This window comes from Anomalospiza imberbis, chromosome 1 (assembly GCF_031753505.1).
Source record: "Anomalospiza imberbis isolate Cuckoo-Finch-1a 21T00152 chromosome 1, ASM3175350v1, whole genome shotgun sequence".
NCBI classification, from domain to species: domain Eukaryota; kingdom Metazoa; phylum Chordata; class Aves; order Passeriformes; family Viduidae; genus Anomalospiza; species Anomalospiza imberbis.
Genome location: NC_089681.1, coordinates 5,152,401 through 5,171,764, shown reverse-complemented (window position 1 = coordinate 5,171,764; position 19,364 = coordinate 5,152,401). Strand labels below are relative to the sequence as shown.

The 19,364-nt window shown below is 41.5% G+C and overlaps 2 long non-coding RNA genes across 3 annotated transcripts in view; both read left to right on the top strand.

Annotated features, from left to right (window-relative positions):
- LOC137468511 (uncharacterized) overlaps nucleotides 1-19,364 on the top strand; it is a 55,045-nt gene that overhangs the window by 27,660 nt on the left and 8,021 nt on the right. The window lies entirely within an intron of this gene.
- LOC137474529 (uncharacterized) lies at nucleotides 12,419-17,970 on the top strand. Of its 2 annotated transcripts, none has more exons than XR_010999407.1 (2): nucleotides 12,419-12,686; nucleotides 17,815-17,970. It is a non-coding gene; the product is annotated as an uncharacterized lncRNA (long non-coding RNA). The 2 variants fall into 2 exon arrangements; XR_010999412.1 differs by lacking the exon at nucleotides 12,419-12,686 and adding an exon at nucleotides 16,528-17,112.

The window sequence follows — 19,364 nt, the reverse complement described above, 5'->3', positions numbered from 1 at the left end:
TGTTAGTTTTGCACTAAGGTCACTTGTGAATCTCAGGATTTTTCATGAAAATTCAGGCAACAAAATTCCTGCTTGATGTTCAGAATCCCAGATCCAACAGGCAGCACTGATTCCTTGCTTTCATTGTTTTTTCACTCAGCACACAGTGGTGAGGGGTTCTTCTGTCTTCTCAGAACTGAAAGCCTTGAAGCCCCCCAACCCTCCCTGAAGAAGCAACATAGTCCATCATCCAAAAGCCATGGACAGGGGGTTCTTTCCATTTTAAAGCAAAGCTGGAGCTCTCACAGATGTCATGCTCTTTAACAGAGGCACTGGGATCAGTGTTTTCCTCAAAGCAAGATGTATCTTGCCCTTTGTGTCATGTCTGTAATTACAAGCTTCAGAAGAAGAAGTCTTCACACCTATTGTCAAAAGAAGAGGGGGCACAGTCTTCATTGGCCTGCTGTGTAAAAGCACAAGAGGACTGGTCTGCTCTCATTTCAGGAGGAAAGGGGAGGTCTGAGTTCCTCTCACTGCCTCTGTGCCTGTTAAATGTAAAGTGTGTGATAAGTCCTTGCAGGAAGATCACAACCAGATCTGGATCCCAGATGGACTTTGGTGCAGATTCTAGCAGCAGAGCAGAACCTGGAAAACATTGCTGTAAAATAGCCACTGATAGATGCAGGTGCTTCTAGGGTGAGTTGAACACGGGATTTGAAGCTCATAATTTTGGGCTTGGAATCTTGCCTTCCATGTTTATATACCTACTGCAAGAGTCAACTCCAACTCTTCACTGTCCAATAGTACCTTCTGAAGTCAGTGAGTCTGCTGAAAGAGCAGATAACTTTTTATTCAGATCGACTTCTGAACGGAATCACCAGGCAGCAGCCAAGGAAGAGGTGAAGTAGGATTCCAGTCAACAGCCTTAAGTCAGCTTGGGCTTCACAGGTCTGATGAATTTCTCTGGAGGAAAACCCATCTCCACTGGATTCTGCATTGTCTCAGCTGTAGCTAAAATCCCAGTATTGCAAATCCCTGCTGTAAAATTCCAGTTGCAAGAATAAGTGTGCATTTACTTCAACAGAGCATGAGAGATTCTGCTGAAGATTTTACAGGTGGTTTTATTTACATTTGTGTCAGGGAGGTCAGAATCTCATCCAAAACATTCTGGTTTTTGTGTTGACTAGCAAAAATGTTCACACTAACTAAATCTATCATATAAATCACCTTGACAGTCCTCATAATTCAACATAATAGGGTTCTTTGCAGAAAGAAATGTCTCTCAGCTGATGCAAGAGGATGGACAAGATAACCTAAGAGAGTTCTATGTCTATGAAAAATTAAATTCCTGATCTTTTTCTAATTCCATTGAATTCCACACATTCAGGAGCAGTTATATCCCAATCATTACGGAGATTTCCCTCCATTAGCTGTCCCAATCTCTTTGCTACTCAGTAAGGTGCTGCAATCTCCTGCTCAACATTTTCTGTCTTTATTTTCTTTGCTCCAAGAGTCATTATTCTACATTTATCTGCACTGAACTGGATTTGTCACCTTTTTGCCCAATTACTTAAGTGATCTAAGACCTTCTGTGTCTGACTGCATTGTTCTTCATGTTTACCTCTCCTCGCCCACTCCTGTCACCCAGAAGTCTTGCTTTCAATAATTTCCAGTCATGTCTGCAAATAAGAAAGCATTTAAAGAGCCACAGTATAACACTCATAGTGAAATGCCTTCTCACTTGAAACACAGAAAACAGACACAATTTCAGTATGTTTTACACATCTTAGTCTGATGCCTTCCTGTCACTCTCTGCTACCCACAGCCTTCAGATGCAAAAGGCAACTTGAAGCTGCCAATGCAAACATTAATTTATGAGCTGACTACCTCAGGGTCATAAATCAAAGGAATATCTTCCACCTAACTGGACTTCCTAGGCTGTAAAATAACCCTATGGGTACATTGGTGGCTGTGAGGCTTAGTAATTATGCAGATCTTTTCTGCCAACTTGAAATGGTAGGGAAAAGGAGTGATGCAGTGACTTCCTTCAGAGCTGCAATTTCCCACTCAGCTAGAGAGAACCCCTTCTCCTCACTGGTATGGCACATTCTAGGATAAAACCAAGTTGGTCAGGTCAAGGTTTTCCTCATTCTCAAGGTAACATCTCTGCAAATCTTCTGAGAGAGATGTTTTTGAGTGCAGAAAAAAAATGTTCAGATTTTTTTCCAAAAAATGCATCAATATCATTTATATGTTGAATTATCATTTATGTGTTAAATATCATTTATATATTGGCCTGGAAAAACTTATTGGAATTACATTTAGCCACTCACCAACAACAGATCAGTGCAGAATTATTGCCTTGCTCTTTAAGAGTTTAAACAGACTAGGACAAACTTTGGACAAACAAGAAGAAGCCATTAGAAAAGCTAATAAAAAATAAAGCATCTGTCATTACAGTATTATTGCTTCTAAGGTGTTTTCTTCCTTGGCCCTGTAGATATTTAATACAGAAAATCCTATAACATCTTAATTTCTAATTTTCTGCTCCAAAAATTCCCTTTCGCACATAGGTCAATGGTGGGTGAATGAGCCATTAGAAGATAACTTACCTCCCAGTTTGCTTCTGGATCCTGGTCTTTAGATTGTTCACAAGGCAGAGCTTACCAAGAGGAGAGACAGAGGAGGACCACTAGGTTGTGTCCCCCCACCAGAGTAAGGGTAGGTAGCTAAAGAGAAGCTGAGAGCTCAACAAATTTCCTCGGTAGCTCTGTTTGGCCACTTCTGCCCTAAAAACCAAGCAACTGAGATGAACAGCCCATATCTGGAAACTTATCTGGCTGCAGGTTTGGAAAGTCTGGAGCATCTCTTGAGCTGAACTGTATCAAGTTTCATAAAAATGTGACCAAGCACAAGAAGCTTATCTAAGTGAGAAACATCAGGCCACAAGGCACCTGAGTTTCAAGACAGAAGAGATACCTTCCTGATGTATTGCCAAGAGAACCTGTTTTACAGTTTTAAAAGATATACTCCAGCAATTACAGCTCCTTGAGACCTTCAGGACTGACCCATAACACATTTTACAGTGCCTTTTATAATAAAATAACTGGAGACTATCACCTTTCTACTGGAGTAGTTAAGATGGACATAATGGATTTGTCCACATTAGAGTTGGAGTGGAGATCAGGATTTGCCTTGGAAGTGAATTTCTCAGTCACACTTGCTGCACTTCCCTACACAGAATGGAATTGCACCTGAAATTTATTTCATTTTAGATTAAACTGAACCAAAAGAACTGAACAACCTCAGGCACTTGAGCCACAAATGGTAATCTATGAGATCAGTCTACAGACACATTGTACTGTGTGGATGTCAGATATCCAGGCTGGGTTGCTTATTATTTTATTGCTATGCTGGCAGTTTGGATCTGAATTACATTTCCCAAGAAAACACACCTGCTTACACCTATAAGGTCATTGCCACCTCCTGATGGTTTTTATACTGACATGCAAAAAGTCCCTGTCAGAAAACACCAGTGAGGACAGGGTGGTGTGGGAATTGTGCAGTCTTGTGAACTCTGAAAAACATGTGAGAGGAGCTAGGGAAGGATGTTGCTACTGGAGAAAAAAAAAAGGTTAAAGGAGATATAGGGAGGGACAGTGAAGTAATGAAGAAAAGTTTAGAGTGTGAAAGTGAGGTAAACAGTAGAAAGCTACAGAAAAGATCAAATGGCAGATAAAGGAACAAGTTGTAGGCTGCTAGAGAAGAGGATACATTTTAAGGTAATTTCTGTTCCATGCGGATGGACAAAACCAATTATTTTTAGATTCAAATGAAATATCTTGTTTTGGACATGGACAACACTGTCTTCCCTTTTCAAAAGGCATGAAGAATATAGTGTGGGCTAGCCAAACTCATTTGTTTTGGATGTCTGTTTCATGGATGGAAAGGAAGGAGTAGCACAAACACATGGACACACACACAAACACCCAACTAACTCACCACAAATTGTGAGTACACCTCCTCCTATTCTTCACTCTGCTCACTGAGCTTTGTATTTAAATCAGGTTGCATAGTCTTCCAGTGTAGAAATAATTTCAAAACTATTACTTTTCTTCCCCTGAAACCCCTCAGCATATTTTTTTCAGCTTTAAAAATGAACAATCTTCACTTCTACCTGTGAATCTGAGAGCAGGCAAGTGTAGTAGAGAAGAGCAGAAGTCTGTGACACATCCTTCACTTGTGGTGATCAATAAATGAGATCTTTCACCATCTGCAGCAGTTCATTTCAGTCTTAATTCTTCCTCAAGCTTCCAAGCTTACAATGCCATGGATGAAAGGACCTCAAAGTAAAATGTGTGAGGAGATATTTTCCCTTCCTTCCTTGACACCCTGCACAAACTCGCAAAGCCATGATGATTGTTTGCATCATTATGAGCAGCAACATTCAAATGACAAACATTATAAAGCTACAATGAACTTGTTGAGGCTGCTGGAAATGCCTAGAATTGGCCAGTGCTACTGAATCCTAAGTCAAGCCTTTTCATTTGTTTTTTTTAGGGCAAACTGTGGAGATATTGAAGGGATTGGCGAAGCCCAGCATTTATTCACAACTGAAGACTCTTTCCCTCCTTCCCTCCATCCTAATGGGGAAAGGAAGCCAGATCAAAGCCCTTCCCCTTGGTTCCCCTCCTCTCTTTTGCAGCCAGGGCTGGTAGAAGATGCAGCAGAGCCATGCTGCACCCAATTAAGGGTTGTAGCAGTAAACGGACTCTCCAGCAGCACCAGGGATTGTCATGTTCTCAAGGGCAGTAGCTAACAAACAGCTGAGAAGTTTCTGGATGAGCAGCAGTTCACAGAGGCTGCAGCAGAGGTTATCAGTTTGGTCAGCACCACTGTCTGTCAGCAGAGCTCTCTTCTCCCAGGCTCTCACTGCTCTGCAGTTGCTGCTCATTGAGAGCCCAGGTCCCCCAGCACTGAAATGCAGACAGATGAAAACCAAGAGAACAGGGGAGCACAAGCCATGTGTCAGGAGACCAGGGAATTTGCTGGTTGTGGATCTGCATCCCCAGTCTCTCACAAATTCACAGAACTGCCCATTTTTTATTGTTGTCCTTAGCAGATCTTTAGGAAGTATCTGTGTGGATTGACTGTCCTTTGCTCTTTCATTGGATTTTGGAGTGGAATATCCAATAACAGTTATTTCTTGTGCTGAGGGGGTCAGAGTATGTACACCTCTAAAGAAACAGGACTTAGCAGTTCTTGCTTTCCCTGCCTGTTGGAGAAGAGAGGATCATCCTCATGCTTAACTCTTTCTGGAGCTCACACAGAAACTGGGGAAGGAACTGAATTTAATTTAGCAGGCTTGGGAGAAAGGATAAAGTAGAGTCTCGAGGCACAGTTGGTTCTTCACCAATTACCTCTGGAGTGCCATTTCAGCCTTTTGAGCACTGGGTAATGCCCATCCTGAACGCAGATGGGGTAGGGAAGGTCAGTGCATATGCAAAGAATGGCTACCTGCAGGCTTGCCTGCTGGTTAATAAGGCACATCCAAGTTAATTTAACAAGCCTATTAGTTCAGAGCATCAGCAGAACTTGAATCTAGGAAGTCCAGAGTCACAATATAAACTGATAATTGAATTTGTCATATTCCATTTAGACCTGTATTTTAACTGTAGGCAATCCCATCTGAGTTTATGTAAGTCCAAGTCTTATATTTCCCCCTAGAAACAATTTCTATGAGTATTCTCAAAATATTTTAACTCTTAGCTTTTTTAAAAAAATACTCTTTTTTTGAGAGATAATTTTTGTCTATCACAGAATTTTTTTCTATCACAGAAATATGTGTCCTTGTTTAAAGGTTTAATTTTATATAGCATTGTATATTTTTCTCTTAATCCTTGCAACAGTAAAAATTTTCCACTGGCACTTCACTGCATCTGGCTAGCTTGATGCTTTCGGAGGTTTGCAGTTTCTGTCTTCTTTTGTTTATTCCATTAAAAAAGTTGGAATTGGCCTGAAGTCCCTAGTAGCTTGAGTTAATTTGGGAAGAAATAATGTCAAAAATTCCACCCAGAAATGATGCTAAACAAATGTTCAGGCAAGAAATTTCTCCCTGTAAATATTTCATCATGACAGATTCCCAGGACACGTTCCTGCTCAGTCCCTCCAGTACTGGACTAATCAGTTACAAAATTCAGACAAAATTCATTTCCACTAAGTTTTCCTGTTCACAGTGTAGATGTTTGCACCCAAGTGTTTGATCTCCCATGGAGAGCTCGGGGTTCAGGGTAGCTCTGACCAAAGATGATCATTGCACCAAGAACAGTGAAATTTATCATGCCCTGATCTCCACTGACCATATGGGACAGCTCTGCACTACCTTCAGAGGACATGGGGCTTGCTCAGGTGGGGCTGGAATGGCTGAAATGCAGAGTAACATATTTAGCCATGTGTATTTTAGGGAATTTTACACCCAGTGCAAGAGAGGAACATGCTCAGGGTGGGTGGCATTGTAGCAGGCAGACTCCAACACATCCCTCATGAGGATGTGCAAACACATTTCAGCAGCTAATAATTAAAATTAATGGAGATGAATTTTAATAGCAATAGCAGAAGTCACATTCCTGGCACAAGGAGGATATCATGTCTGCTGTGGAACATCTGGATGCTCCACTTCCCAACAAATCCCAGGAAACTAGGCAAAAAAGCAGTTTTTCCATTTACTCCTTATATCTTACAGACAAATAATTTTTGCTAAACTTAAGGGAGAGGTTTTTGGGGAAATAATATTTTAAAAAAACCTCCAACTAACAAAATAATAATTAAAAACAACAACAACAACAACAAATCAGAAAGTCATATCTCATAAATAGACAGACAGAGTATTTCATTCAAGGCAGTTAAAGCTATTCCATGGTTGTACAAAAATCGGACAAAACTTTCAAAAAGAGGAGTAATACAGAAGTGGCAGTGTTGGGAAGCATTATGGGCTGCACTGTGAGCTCTGACTGTAAAGGCTCAGCTAAGATTTAAAGCCTCTCATTAAAACTGCTCCCATTTGCTCCTTCATTTTGAGAGGGACTTTTCCATAGACAAGAGGTTAATAATAAGATACTGGAAAGGGTTCAGGAGGTGATTGTGTGGCTTAGGTTAAACAAAGATTTACTGTACACAATCATTTGCTGCTCTAATTGCATCCAAGTGTATCTATGTTTGATTACCCAGGTTTTCTTTCACAGCACCTTTAAATTGTTGTTCCCCTACATGTGAAATGAATGGGATTTGGTATCTAAAAACACTGTATGCTGTGCAAACCACTAACAAGGAAGATCTTTTTATTACGTATTTAATGGGATAAAGATCAACATAGGTTATTACATAAGAACCTCCCTTAGTCGGAAAGAACATAGCTTTAAAAAAAAAAAATAGATTTTTCTGTGGAAAAGCCAGCTTCTTGGATGTTTGTGGAACACTTTACTTACAAATTGAACCCATCTAGGGAACCACTGTCTTTAGTTTTATTTAGCCCTGAAAGATCTTCTCATTCCAGGATGGGTAGGCAGGGCCTGACATTAAAATATGTAAGACTGGAGGGATACTGAGTCCTCTGTGTCAGTCTGTGTGGCATTTGGTTGCATAGATCCATCCCTCTTCATTGCACAGAAGTCATGAGAGCAGATGCATCTGATTTACTTGCTTTCCCTCCAGAAGGGCACATCTTGGTGTGGAATATTGTCCTTTTTTTTTGCATCAATCAGGATGTTGCTGTAAGAAACAGCCAAGGACCTTGAGACAATTACTAAATGAGTCTGGGAAGCTGTTATGTGTCTCATAATGTTGTACCTAATGATGCTCTCCATGGCAATTAATAAATATAACAACTTTTTTTTTTTTTTTTCAAAAAGCTACTATTTTTAGAACTGAGAGACCCAAAGCTTGATATCTACTTACCAACATTTAGTCTGTACCTGAGTGGAAGTGGACAGAGGTGCAGGACAAACAGGGCTGACAGACACATTCAGCACACTGACCACTACCTGAATAAGCTGAGCCACAAGTCCAGTGCACCCAGAGGAATGCCAAGAGGAGCTGCAGCATGAAACCAAATGGTTTCTTTTCAAAAAACCCCAATGTAATTATGGAGCTCCACAAGCTCTAGATGAGGTCTTGCCTTTTTAAAGAACTCTGTGATGGGGAAAGCTACAGAGGGAGCAACAGGTTAAATGAACAGGCAACAGCAGCTAAAATGCAGCCTGAATAGATGAAAGGTATCCCATGATGGAAGCGAATCTCCACTTTAAAAAGTTTAGCCCTAAATATGTCCTTGACTATGTCAAAGAACTTTATAGAGCCAGAAGTTTTTCCCCTTCAACATCTTTCTTTTTAGCTAAAATTATACCAGTAGTGCATCATTATATTATCACAATGGTGTATTTTTTTTCTTTCCCTTTCTCTTCTCTCCCATACACAAAATCAATAGAAAGAAATATTGAAAATGCCCTATTTTCCGTCTTTTATTATAAAGAGACTTCTGCAGCAGCCAGAGGTTGTGGGGTTTATGATTAAGCAACACTGTTAACAGGGCCTAGACAGAAAGGAAAATGAAATACGACAGAAGGTTGAAAATTATAACTGAATTTAGGGCTTTCTGAGCCTTGATATTTCAATATTGAACCCTTTTTTGAGTCTCTCATGGCCAGTGAAACAAGTTAATGGTGCTAGAAAATGAAAAGTCCCTTTTCTGTTTTGTCTTTCAATAATTTAAGGGCACCTCCAGCAACCAAAACAAATATATTTATCATTGCACACAAAGCCTTTAGGCATGAACTTTAAAGAGGAACATTAGTGTCAATGCATCTGGTACGCTGTCACTTTCCAGTTTAGTTTAACTCTTGCTTGCCCTTTTTTCCTGACACTTGTGTCTGAAGAGACCAGTTTGATGCTGGTTTTTTTTCAGAAAAGAAAAACAAGTTAAATAAATATTATTTATATAAAAATACACAAGCATGCGAAAATCTCTTGGCAAAATTCAACAGTTTGACTATGCAGAAGGTTATATTCAACAGTAATAATGGATGCACTGGATCTAAGACCTGTGCAATAACATTACCTCTTCACTCCTCATCAGTCTGTTTGCATGTGGGCAGGGTGTTTCTTTTCACTATAAAGAAAAAGATTGTGCAGATGAACGACAAAATAACCCCTGGAAGGAATTTTCCCAGATTAATTAATACATGAAGGATTAGAGCAGCAGCCGTTTGTAGACAACAGGACTGCAAGCTTAAATCTGGAAGGAGTGAAAAGATAAAACCATGCATATCCATCCTTGTGTTTGATATCCCTTCAGAAGCCACATTTCATGGTGGAATTATATTATGGGGATCAGGCAATGTTTGCTTTGCATCATTACATCCAGCAGCCCACTCTAGATCATGAAGCAAGTCAAGCCAGCAGTAAATGGGAAATATTACTCCTCTGCATGTTACCAAACAGTCCTGCAAAGGTGGATCCCAAAGTTCACAAACCCATTTCTACCAAAGGAAAAATCAAGGCAGAGCATCTGGGACAAGGTCATGCAGTAAAGTCATTGCTCAAGGCAGAGTGAGATGTCAGCACTTTTGGCTCCCAGGGCTGTGCTCTGAGTAGTGAACCAAACCCTCCCATTCAGCAAGAAGTGAAATGTTGGTGTCTGAGGAGCGGGGAGAGTTTACCTTGGCACATCAGCAGCCCTGCAGGTTAATCAGGGTAACATCAGCACCAGTGGCACTCCCAGAAGCCAAGGGATGCTGAGCTGCAGCTGCAGTCTTGTGACAGCCTGCAAGGGTCAGAGAACACCCAGACTATGGGAGCCAGCCTGACCCAAAGTGGGTGGCCCACAGGGGAAGAGCACATCAGCATCCACAAGGAGTCCCTCCCAAAAGCCAGGCTGATCTGTGGGGCAGAGCAGTCACCCCAGCACATCCTCACTTCCATCCAACAGACATTTGTGAGCAAACCCAGTGCAGCCAGTCCTGGAGCCAAAACATGCCTGGGAGCACTGATTTTGCTGTCTTTAGCCTTAGTTTCAATAATCAGTTCCCTTGGCTTCAGTGGCATCAGCCATTATTTACCTTACTGTGAAAGAAGCAGCAACACAGAGGAGGTTTTCAGTTTCCCACTGGAGCTTCTGTCTTGGACACTGTCTCGCAGCCAGGCAGAATTATCAATCTCTTCTCCCAAAAGCTCTCCTCTCAGGGCTGGAAATCTTGAGATGCTGAAGGTCAGGAGATTTAAGGTACATTGGCAGAGCTCTATATCTCCAGCTTGCATTATTCTGGGTGCTGGCCAATGCTATCAGTCTCTTGCCAAAAAGGAATAGCTATTATGGCATTGATTTTCTGCCACATAAAAAAACAGACAGAGTGACTTCTAGTTACATGCAACAGTAGAAAATGCTCCAGCCTTTTACTGCAAAAAAAGGCTGTGTCTTGGTCTGTGTGTCTTGGTCTGTGATGGCTGAGTCTGGACTAAAATGTTTTCAACACCAGTTCTGCACAGAGGAATTAGAAAGTGCCAGTAGAAACAATTGGTATGTAAAAAGCAGATTTTAGAAGTTGGTACAGATAGATCCCAAATACCAGAGGTTCCCAGTGACAGCAAGAAAAATTGTTATAAAGCTAATATTTTTGCTGGAATGGTAACATTCCACGGCAGGTTCAGATCTGTAGGCTGTATCCATCATAGATAGATAGGGCCACACCACAGCAGTGATTTTTTTCAGTGTTTCTCTGTTGAAAATTTTATCTGCTTATTAACAAACACAAGCCCAGTCCAGGCAGCACCAAACACTTCAGCTTTAAACAAACAAACAAATTCCATAGTGACAATAAACATTAGTCACTAAGTAATTCCTAAGCTTTGTTGACTATCCAGACCACTTGGCCTCTGAGAATATTTTTTCCTGCTGAATTTCTGATATACTCATCCTGTTTTGGATAAGAACCTATATAATCCAAGTTTTTTGTTTTATTTTTGGCATGTCTTTTTTTTTTTTCCTAGGACTTGGCCAGAGTGCAGAGGAAGAAAAAGTACAAAAGAGATGGAGAGAGAGAGAGAGACTTGACAGTAAAACACAGGAGATATCTAACCTGCTCTGAACCTTAAATAATCATCTACTTCAATTCAGTTTGAGCCATTGAGGACATGAAGGGTCATGTTTTATTCTTATTTCTGCAGATTCAAAGAAGTCAGTGATAGCTTAAGCTCCCATTATACAAGCCGAAAATTAACCTGAATTCATTGCATCCAAAAGCAGCCTAATCCATTAAAAAAAAAAAAAAAGAGGAGCTAATTAATTTAAAAATTCACAGTGATTTCTGCTGCTTGTGGTTTGCAAATAATGTTGGACCTGTGCCAAAGAACAGAGAAAACATGAATACAATCAGCACTTTAATTCACAGCAGCCCCAGTTTAGGAGGGTGCTTCTGGCTTTATCCAGGGTAGGTGAAATAACCTTCTCTTAATTGCTTTAGTTAATCTCAGACAATCACGACAAACTGTTTCCCAGCTCTTTTACTCTTCCAAAGGAAATTCAGTTTCATGCACTTGGTGCATTTTTGGAGTCGTCTTCCGCAGGAACAGGGTTTGGACTTGCTGGTCTTTGTGGATCCCTTCCAACTCAGCACGTAGTATGATTCTGGGGTTGGTTTGACCCTGTATTTTCACACAGATCTGGTTCTCACCATCTCCCTGGTGGTACCCACAGCAGCACTTGCACTGGGAGATTAATTCAGCTGGAGAAAAACCTTCATGAATGACTGTGGGCAGCTACAGATACTCCTTCAAAACTTTCCACGCATCTAAGCTCAAATGTATTTATCCTTTCCAGCAAGCCTGGCAAAGGGTGGGAGGAGTCAGTATTCCCAGCCCCAGCATCCCCTCATGCTTGGGCTCTCAGTCCCATGAATGTGCCAGTGTTGAGCCAGTAACTCCTCTTTGAAATGTAAAAACGGGGTGAGGCTGAGGTCACCACCCCGCTCTGTGCAGAGCCTCACACCTTCATCCACAGGAGCTGTTTCTCAGCCACAGCTCCAAAGGTTGGCTCCTGAGCTCACCCTGTATCTGTGACTCATGCCCTCAGCCCCAGCAGCTTTTAATTCAATCCCAGGTGTGCTGAGCACTGGCCATCATCACCGATATATGTGAAATGGTTGTATTAATCTAGTTACAACATACGAAGGTAGAACAGAGTCGTTTTGCAGTAATGAATCACAGTCATGGAGATTTGAACATGGGGATTGAAAAGGAAATTAAAGTCAGTTTTCCTGTATGGCTCATTCTCCGGCCCAGCATTGCTCAGACAGGAGAGGGATTTCTTTCTGTTCATTAATAGCAGGGGCAGATCTAGCACTGCTTCCTGTGGACTGTACTCTGTCCTGGACACGATGCCACTCAGGATTGGTGTTGGAAGTTCCCCAGCTGCTGCTCTGCAGTGCCTGTGGCACCAGTGTGTCTTCTGTAATGCAGAGAAAGCATCAGCTTCTGACTTCAGGTGTAATTATGCACAAACCTAAGGACTTGGATGAACCATGCTTCATTATAAAATACTCAGTGAGAAAGAATCCTGAGTTAAACCCCATGGATCCTACCTGGTCATGATAGAGAGGGCTCTTCAGGGGTCCTGATGCAGGAAGAATAAGGATATACCTGAGCAGCTACTTACATTTGTAAGAATATAACAATTTTTGCTTTTCTAGACCTCTGAATAATGGGCAACACAGTAATCATATTAAAAAGGACTTTAAGGGCATGACCAGCTGCATTCAGTGTCAAGCATAACAGCCCTTGGAAGTGCATAGTCATACTTTAACTCCTGCTATTATTTGCCAAGCCTGTGTTTAACTCAGACAGAAATGTACCTTTTTCTCACCCAGTGCAATATTTCCATGTTTAACCATAACTTCCCACAAGAGCAGAAGGGCAGGTTTTGCACCTTCTTTCACTAATGCAAAAGACACAGGCTGATAAAATTGTCTCAAGGTTTCACATGATTGTTGCCTTCAAAAAGCCCAGAGCCAGCTTTTGCACAGATGTACCTCTGATACTTTAGGTGGAGAACTATCCTGGAAAAATTTGCTTTGCTGACTACTACAGGACTCAGGAGCTGTAGGGACCAATAAAGCAGAGAGATCTCTGGAGAGTAAACAAGGTGAAGAAAGAAATACAACAGAAAGATGAGAGAGATACTCTTGCACATGCCACTGAAGGGTGACAGCTCCTTTCCTAGATAATGTCACTTAGTCCTAGCCAAGGGCTATTCTTTTGATCTTACAAGGCTGAAGAGGTAGAATGAAGCCAACAGATCTGGGAAATCACAGTCCTAGAAAGGGGGAAGACAATATTAGATTAACACACCCAAAATAGATTGTTGACATCCAGAAGAGTTCATATTAGATTCATAAATAACTTTATGCAAGGCAAAACTTTATGAAAGGCAAAACTTTAGTGTCACCGTATGTTTACAGTCTTTACTGTGTAAATCCCCTCTGCTCTGAAGGTTTTTGTTGCTCTAGCAACAAAATGGAGAAGGAGTAAAAAGAGAAGGGGGAATAAAAAGGAAGGAGCAAAAAAAGATATTCTAATTGATAGAAAGTTTAGAAAATCAGAAAAAAGGACAAATAAACTGAAAGAACTTGTGAAGTTTTTTGGAGAAAAATACAAATATATATCAAGAAGTAGAGCTGCAACTTCTCAAAAATATTAAACACAATAGCTTTCAAATTAGTGTTTTCACAGCTGCAGGCTACAGAGTTTATTGCTTGCAGTATGAAACCTAATGATGTGATGAGAAAAAAGTCTGAAAACTCTTCCATCCAGCCCTAGACAGACTGACAGCCCTAGAGATCAATGTCCATTAGTAAGTTGCTGACTTCATGCACAGCAAGGCAGAGCATGAAGTTCTCTGGTTCTCTTCAAATTTGGCTTAATTGGATCACCTACAGGATGAGAGGATAATTTAGCATGCATGGTCAGCCACATCTTCATTGTACCCCTGAGCCTAGAACAAAGGCTCTAGCTAGGAGGGTGTGGACATCTAAGCAGTAAGATGCCCTGGGACTATCTGTCCATGTCTTGAGTCCCTCTGATCACACAGGAGAGGGCAACTGATCCAGTCACTATTGGTCTGAACTGTCTCCAGTCCTGTGGCTTAGAAGAAATGCCCATGTCAGACTCCTTTCAATGAAATCTTAATGAGACTTCAAAGGGAAAGGACCAAGCTTCTACCTCCAAAACATTCTCCTTAGGGATTTAACCTAACCCAGCTGGAAGTAATGGGAGTTTTCTATAGTTTCAGTTGGTGCAATATCGAATCTACGTGGTCAGAGACAGGTTAGGGTCACAAATCACAGGTTTTGTGTTTTCTTCCCCTTATCATTCAGGAACCTTGTCCTTACACAGGAACATCCTCTATCAAAGTCTCTTACTGGAGTTTGTGTCTAGAAAATTAAAAGAGGCCTTTGTTTTTTTCATGATTAACAAATCATGCTTTAAAAAAAATAAATTAAGCCATCATGTGAAATTTCACAGATTTTCATTCGCTAAAGTAACAAGAAAAGCTACAAAGAGTTTCAACGATCATTCAGAGGGGATAAGAAATTTCATGGTTTAGAAACTGGTTTCTCAAAGGAGGAAAGAAGCAGTTCTATCATCCCATCTCATCTCAGAGAGACCCAGGGTCACTTTTATCCTCTAACTGCACCCCCACCACCACCCACCCCTGCCATGGTTTTGGTCTCTGGCTGCCCAAACAGATCTGCTGGCCCCTGTGCCTCAGTCAGTCCCTGCAGACCCTCTGGCCCCACCTCCATCAGCTGCTTCTTTGAATCTATTGACCATGGTGTCAGAGTAATGAGGCAGGAGTTGTGCAGCCACTGACTCCATTATCTCACACAATATCAGGAGTGAAAAAATGGCTGCTGGGTTTTTTAATGGTCTGCCAGAAGAGCCTTGTCGATAATAATTCTTTAGTTGGGTTTCCTGGAAATTACAGCTGTCTCCTCCGCTGCAGCATCTTGCAATTCTGTGGGAAATAGTTCTGAAACAGCTTCTCCAGCCTTAGAAAAAAAAAAGAATAATGGAAAAAAAAGCAAATTTGTCGATGTTGAACATGTCTTCCTCTCTCTTAAGCAACAATAAACGAGACTCTCTGGTTTCCTATCTCTCACTCCTGCCTTATTATTTAGGAGTCAGTACTAGCAAGACTCTCTCTGGTTCTCACTTACAGTTTTGGATTTATTTGACTGATGCCAGCACACTCCTGGATCCCTGACTGCAGCTCACTGAAGCACATCTCAGCAGCACCCTGTGACATGGGGCTGTCTCAAAGGGACAAGCAGCTGAAAATCCTGATTCTGTCAGGTTCCCTCTCAGCCCAAGTAAGCACAGCATCAGCACATCCTGCCCCCCACAGAGCCTTCCTAGGTCCCATGCAATGCTCCAGAAGCCTCACACAAGATGCAATAATCGCCTAAAAATCCCCGCCCCTGCTGTAACTGAGCCTGTGCTGGGTTCTGTCCTTGTTATGAGAATTCTCTGTAGCACTGTTAGCAGCTTTTTTCCCCATATTATTCTTGTACAAAAAAAAAAAAAAAACAACAAAAAAAACCCCCAAAAAACCCCAAAAAAAAAAAAAAAAGAGAGAGAGACCCTGAGTCTCTCTGCTGGCTTGTTTAGTGCAAAACCAGTCTCATTTGAAGCTTGTATGAAATTTCTTGGGCAGAAGAGACTCAGCTGGTTTGAATCTGAGCTCTTCCTTTGACTTCAGTGGACTCATGCCACATTACACCAACTGCAGCTCTGATTTGAGGTATTTAACTAATTTCTTCTCTGGATGTTGTGTTGGCCATCTCCTGAGATATTTCTTGCAAGTTGTCCTTTAGTTTGGGTTCCAGGGAGTAAAAAACTCTACCTTCTATTATTTTAATTACAGGGAAAACACTTCTAGGCATTTCCCACCACTAATCAAAAGAGACAGACTCTCTCTTACCTCAAAATCTTCGGTAAAAAACATGTCAGGTAAAGCTGGAACTGCAAACAGTGTGTCAGTGTGGTTGCCTGGTCATTTGGCAAGGGCAGGGTCTGAGGGGGAGGGGTGGCCAAACTCAAACGTGGCACCTGTGTTGTGGGTCTCGGTGGTGGGAAAACAGGGCTGCTTTAGACCTGACAGACAGCAGACAAAAAGCCCTGCATCACCCCTCAGCCAGCTGTGCAGCATGATATATTCTATTCAAGGAGCAGCTGTGAACCAGGAGGAGCAGTCTGAGGGCAGAGCACCTACAAAACTTCCAGACAGAAATGTTAATATCATCAATAGGATCCAGGGAACTCACTGATTGGACATTCTGTGAGAAGAGAAAGAATTTCTGTATGGCTCGAGTCAAAAAAATGGAAAATGAAGGCAGAAAGCATGCCAGTAGGATGGCCAGGAATCATGGAATCATAGAACAGACTGAATTGGAAGGGACCCACAAGAATCCTCGAGTGGCTTTACAAAGGACAGCCCCAAGAATCACACCATGTGCCTCAGAGTGTTGTCCAAACACTCCTTGAGCTCTGTCAGGCTTGGTGCTGTGACCACTGCACTGGGGAACCTGTTCCAATGCCCAACCACCCTCTGGATTTTCCAATATCCAACCTAAACTACCCCTGACACAGCTCCAGCTGTGTCCTCGAGTCCTGTCACTGGTCACCACAGTGAAGAGATCAACATCTGTTCCTCATCTTCCCTCTCAAGGAAGCTGTAACTGCAGTGAGGTCTCCCCTCAGTCTCCTGCTCTCTAGACTGATCAGACCAAGTGTCCTCAGCTGCTCCTCACACAACTTCCCCTCAAGGCCCTTCACCATCTTCATTACCCTCCTTTGGACACTCCTTAGTGGCTTTGTATCTTTCTTACATTGTGGTTTCTAAAACTGCACACAGGACCTGAGGGGAGGCAGGGAACACTGGGAGAGTGGTTTTTGGGTGGTGCTTGGGGGAAAGGAGTGTGGGATACATAGGAGAGCTACAGGAGGGAAGCAATGCTGAGTCCTTAGCTGGTGTTGTGTGTCTGCCATAGCAGGGAAAGGCATCCAAAAAGTGGCAAGTAGTGGAAGGTAAGAGGAACCACAAAAGAGGGTGAGGGAGAGGTGATGGGGAAGGGATTCAAGATGGAAAAAGCAGATGGAGATATTTGTTCAGAAAGAAAATCTCCACCAATGCTTAGGAAGACAAGAGGAACCACTTCCAGAAGAAAAAAAAAATTAGAAAACAAGATAACTTCCTCTGAATCACGGAGCTTTTAGAGAAACTATGAATGACAGGACTCAATACAAGGTTGATTTTTGTGTGAAAACAGCAGCTACTTGCAAGGCTTGCCAACCCCTCTCTCCTGTCCTCCAGCCAGCAGGCCAAACACATCATGTTTGATGTCATCTCAGTGCATGCAAAGCCAGAAAGGGCTAAAGATCTACTGTCTGTAGATCTCTAAACATTGACCATCTTTTAAACTTGACAGTCAGTCTGTTTTAAAACTGGTAGCCACACAGCAAATCTGGGAATTCTTTGCCTCATCTTTAATTCTACATTTCTTCCTGTTTTTCTCAGATGGGGACAGACCCCTCACTGGTGAAGTCTCCCATTTACTTCCAAGCATTCTGTCCTGGATCACAGTCCCTTAAAAAGGGTTAAACTCAAACCATTATAAAGCAAACTGAATTCAACATGCACATATTTGCCAGACAAATTGAATTTGCTTTCACTCAGTTAATTAGGATAAGCATCAATTCTCACATCAACCGTTTTGCATTCGTACACAGACACAGCCTCCTCTTCTTCTCCCTGCAATTGCCAGCAGAAGGCCAGCAGATTTGCTGACATACACCTCGTGGCTCCTCTGTGGCTCATTCAAAACCATCTTCTGGTTCTCACAAGACTCCTCTTAGACTCTGATATCTCACACCTCCAGGAGAAGGCATCTCTGTTTTCACGGTCACATCTCAGGGCTTCAAAAGAAAAACCTACCAAAAAAAAAAAAAAAACAAAAAACCAAAAAAAAAAAAAAAAAAAAAAAAAAAAAAAAAGACCAAAAATTGATCAAGAAAGAAGAAAGTTGCTAAAAAAGAAAACTTTTTTTTTTTTTTTCCTTCACCTTGACCCAAACAGATGGCTTCAACCCTCTTGTAGACCAGCATAGATTAGTTTAGGAAATCAGGAACAAGAAGTGGCCTAGAAAAGACCCATCCTAGGACTTGGTGGTGCTATGGTTGTTACCCCATCGCAGTGGCAGGGATAGTCACATGGACCTGTCTTTCAGTGTCCTTCATTATATGCCAAAGCACAGAGCCACAGGACACTATTAACTGATTGCACTATTAATTTATCATTATTATCATCCAAGGTTTCCTGTTTGCTGTATCCTAAGGCACTCCCAGAGAATGGTATTCAAAGAGGGGAGCTCAGCTCACAATGAACATCTTTCTTTTTCAAAATTTAAACATTATATCAAATCTTCACCTTTTCTTCCCCTTCTCCCCAACACGTTCCAGAGGCCTGAAGTGCAATATTATTGCTTTTAGCTTCACTAAGATCTGCAGAATAAGGCCAAATTCACTCATCTACCCTCATCGACTTAGCCCAGTTCTTCTAAGATAGATGCAAGCACACAGGAGCCTAAAGCACTGCAAAAGCTGAATCTTAATCAGAGATATTTGGTTATACCAAGATTCCAAGAACATCCTTACCTAGCGGCAACCTTTGTCTTTCAACCCTTCTTCCATGTGTTTTCTTTAGAATCTAAGTCCATGCAGCTTCTTAATCAAATCACAAAACAATCAGATCGTGATCACATTTTAAGGGATAAATAGCACATGGCCAGCATTAATCACTCATTACACCCCATGTGGGTGGCTAATTCCCAAGGACTTCCAATAAAATCTAGAAAGTGCTATGTTTTCCCTAGAACACAGTAGCCTTCATCTGAATCAAATGGAATTTTTCTATCACGTCTGATTTGTTAACACTGTAGAGCTCAGAATAGATACTGGCAATGCTGCTAATAAAAGCATTTTAAAGGTATTATCCTCATTGAAGTCCTATAGGATTTTATTAAAGCTAATGCAATTCCCCCAGACTCTAATGGTTAAACCACACTTTTCAAATCATCTTACAGGTGTATGATTGCCATTACTGTACTTATTGGTTTCCTTAAATACCAAAATATATCAAGGAGTAAAAAGAGATTCTTTAAGCAGGTACATTTCCCACAAAACATTGTATTAACCACGCTCTAGCATAGCTCTAAAATCAATAGATTTCTATCTGGGAGACAAAAGCAGGAAAGGTCAGGGGGTGGGTTATTGTGAACTGG